The 3,379-nt window shown below is 41.4% G+C and overlaps 1 long non-coding RNA gene across 1 annotated transcript; it reads left to right on the top strand.

The window, feature by feature from the left end:
• The first annotated feature begins 203 nt into the window (after positions 1-203).
• Positions 204-822, top strand: LOC106676409 (uncharacterized). The gene is made up of 3 exons (XR_001342281.3): positions 204-313; positions 387-592; positions 672-822. It is a non-coding gene; the product is annotated as an uncharacterized LOC106676409 (long non-coding RNA).
• Positions 823-3,379: the final 2,557 nt, after the last annotated feature.

Here is a 3,379-nt window from a genome sequence, read left to right on the forward strand (position 1 = left end):
GTGTATAACCTCTTTTTAAGTTTTGTGGATATTATACATGGTTATGCTGAGGATATGTCGGCCAATTTCCACTGGAAATGCCTTTTGGTTAAACTGTCAGCAAGGAATTTGCATTTGCACTGTTAAATTTTTATATAACTGTCATGGTCTACGGTGGGTGGCTGGAGTTTCCATTAGGCTCCTGAACTGACCTGGGATCCGCCCCTGGGCAGGGCCAGCTCCTGCACACCTGGAGCCTATTGCAGGCTATCAAGCCAGAGGGATTTAAACCACACATCGATGTTCACTCACTGCCAGTTCGTCATCAACCCATGTTGGTAACAGGTCTTGTGTTTCAAATTCTCGCTGTGATTCATCTTACTAACAAAGACTCTTTTGTGCTACAGTTGCTGTACCCACCCTGGCTCACTCCACCTCCGGACTCGGAATACCTAGTGATCATTTTGGAAATCCCTCTGTGCCTCACCTACCTGCCCTCCTGCCATCACACTCCATCTGGAGCCCCGGATCTCAGGTCAGCCTTTCCACGCCACTCAGCCTCCCCTGGATCTTCATCATCCCCCTCTCAAACACTCCAGGTCCCTAACTGCAAGTAAGAATTGCTGCTCTTATACTGGCCACTTCTGAGCTGCCTTCACTACCTGCCTAACTCCTATATCCTCTCCCCTCAGTGTGACTGTTCCCCACTCAGCTCCGTTCCACTTCTCAGGCCTCGTTCCCTCGCCCTAGCCACGTTCCCCTGGGCACGCCACACCAAGGCTCCACGTCTCGTCATTTTCTGTCTTTGCCACGTTTCCCTTTTTTGTTCCCCTTGCACTTAACCGTAATAAACTATTAAATCATCTACTGTCTCTGCTCTGGGTTTCTGCACCTGAGTCCTATTCAGTACCGGCCATCCGTCGCCGTGACAATAACTTTAATGCACTTAAAAAAGCTGCTTGTTTAAGTGAAAATACATTGAGGTTTTGGGTTTTTTGGCACTAATAAAGCTGAGGAGTTGTAAAGTATTTTGTCAAGTGTCAATTATATCGTCAGTTATATCGTTATTGCAAATTTTCAAATCTATATCGTGATAAATATTTTTGGTCATATCGCCCTGCTCCATCTACAAGTAATCTGTATCTTGTCTAATCATTTTCAAAACTTTACACACATATACAACAAGTGAAAGATGATTTTCTAACTCTAGTGATGAACAAAATCAATCACTTAATACAAAAATATGAAGCCAAGCCTTGTTCTTTATCCCCTTTGTTTGTTGTTCATATGTATGTGGAAAATATACAGTGAGGATCAGTTGAAATGAGGCGTTTCAATGTATGGAAAGCAAAGCAGGAGTCTCATTTCAAGAGTATTTGAAAAGGGATCAGCGCAAAAGCTATTTCTCAGATTGATAATCGCTCCAAAGAGTGTCTGCAGCTTTCCAGGATATGCAGGCAAAACAAATAATTTGAGAGAAAATAAAACCAGTATTCATGAGCCTGTGGCACGTACAGGCAAACAGGGAGACTGACACCTGTCTTTTAATAACAGAGAACTAGATGGAAACAGGGGGAGGAAAGCCAGAGCAGTGGAGTGGAAAAACACACATACCTAAAATGTAATCTCATGGTTTTTCATTTTGTTTTGTTTCCTGAAGATAAATTAAAAGGAAGACTAAAGATGTATTTTCAGCATTGTTACCTGAGTCACTTAGTGTCTGGAGACTCAAAAACCCCATTTCAATTAAAAGGGACATATTTGTACTTTCAGTCATGTTTTTTTCTTTCTTTGCTGTTGCCTTCAATGATTCTATTTCTGTTTTATTATATAACAGTAGTGATGTAATGAATGGGAATGATGGGGGTCATTGTTTTCTTTTCTTTCTTCGGAATATGGTACATCAGACAGGCAGAAGCCCAGCCTGTTTTTGAGACCGATTTATTTAAATTGATAGCCAAGAGATGCGCTGACATTATAACCTTGTGTGGATCTGTCTGGAAATGAAATGAAATTGGAAAACAAATGAATGCATTTCAGTATCAGCACCTCTTCTGGGCATGACGTGGCTATTCTTTGAATGATAACAGCTTCATGTTGGCGTGCTATCACAGTGGCACTGGAAACCGGTGCTGTGTCCAGATATCCTGACCTGGATGCCAGCGCTCATGCCCAGACTTTTGGAAGGAGCCACAATGCTTGGAGAAAGGGGAAAGACATGGACGAGATGGATAGGTCACAAGTTCCACCCTGTTGTGTGTGTAACAGAAGAATTTGTCTGACTGACGTACCTGCCCTGTTACCACTATTTCATGAATGTGATAGTTTTATTTCTCCAGAAAGACTTAGTCTAAACTTAAAGGGTTGACAGGGAAATTAATCAGGAACACTCAAGCCTTCACAGTAACTACTTTTGTGCTGCCTTTAAGCAAACTGCTGAACTCCCCTGACCGCTCCAGTGGAGCTGCTCAGTGGTCGACAGTAGAAGACTATGATTGTACTGAACAGCTGGGCACTGCCAAAGAACTTCTTATTCAGCCTTCTTTATAAAGCTTGAAAATAGCTGGCATTTCTACCCTGCTGTATGTAATTTTGTGTTAACTGCAGCCCACACTGCAAAACCAGCCTCTATTAATTGGTTAATGCAGTCTGGTTTTGCAGGTAAATGTCATTGTGCATTACAGAGTGCATACTGGGCTATTTGTTGTTGAAAAAATACCCTCAGAACATCACTTGTAACATAGCTAAAATATATAATCTGGACTGCTAATGTGTCATACATTAATTACACCTAGAACCGATACGCAATTAGCGACTTCTTGAACTTCTACGCCTCTTTTGAGAGGAGAGTTGAAGATTTCACAGCGAATGTGCCTTAATGTGATTGTAGTTCTCTGACTAGTCAATGCCCAATAGTGTGAGAAAAGCCTGGTATTTAATTAAACAATCAGGATGTATGTACCTAGAAACAAATCACTGGTCCCCACAGTTCCTGTGTTTTTTCTTTAAAGATTTTCACAGAGCTGTTCCACAAAATTTTGCTTGCACATTTCATTGAGAGTTTATTTCATCTCTGCCATTTTAACTTGTACTATCCATACAACAGCCTACATAAAAGAGGTTGTAAAATAGATGCCGTTTTGTGCTAGTAACACATAGCAGCTAAAATTGCCTGTACAACTGTGCAATCAAAGACACGAGCATAACTCTCATGATTAAGTTAACAAACACTAAGTCCTGCAGGAGTGGCCTTCACCAGGCACAATGCAAATTGGATTTCAGAAAGATTATCTCAATAACAAACTAATTAGCCAGTAGTTAAGTGCTTTTGTTTTTCCTTTTTCATGAAATTCCTCTTCCTTGATTTTGTGCCACAGAAGTCTCAGCAGCCCTCAGGCTA

The sequence above is a fragment of the Maylandia zebra genome, linkage group LG1 (genome assembly GCF_041146795.1).
Source record: "Maylandia zebra isolate NMK-2024a linkage group LG1, Mzebra_GT3a, whole genome shotgun sequence".
Classification (NCBI taxonomy): Eukaryota; Metazoa; Chordata; class Actinopteri; order Cichliformes; family Cichlidae; genus Maylandia; species Maylandia zebra.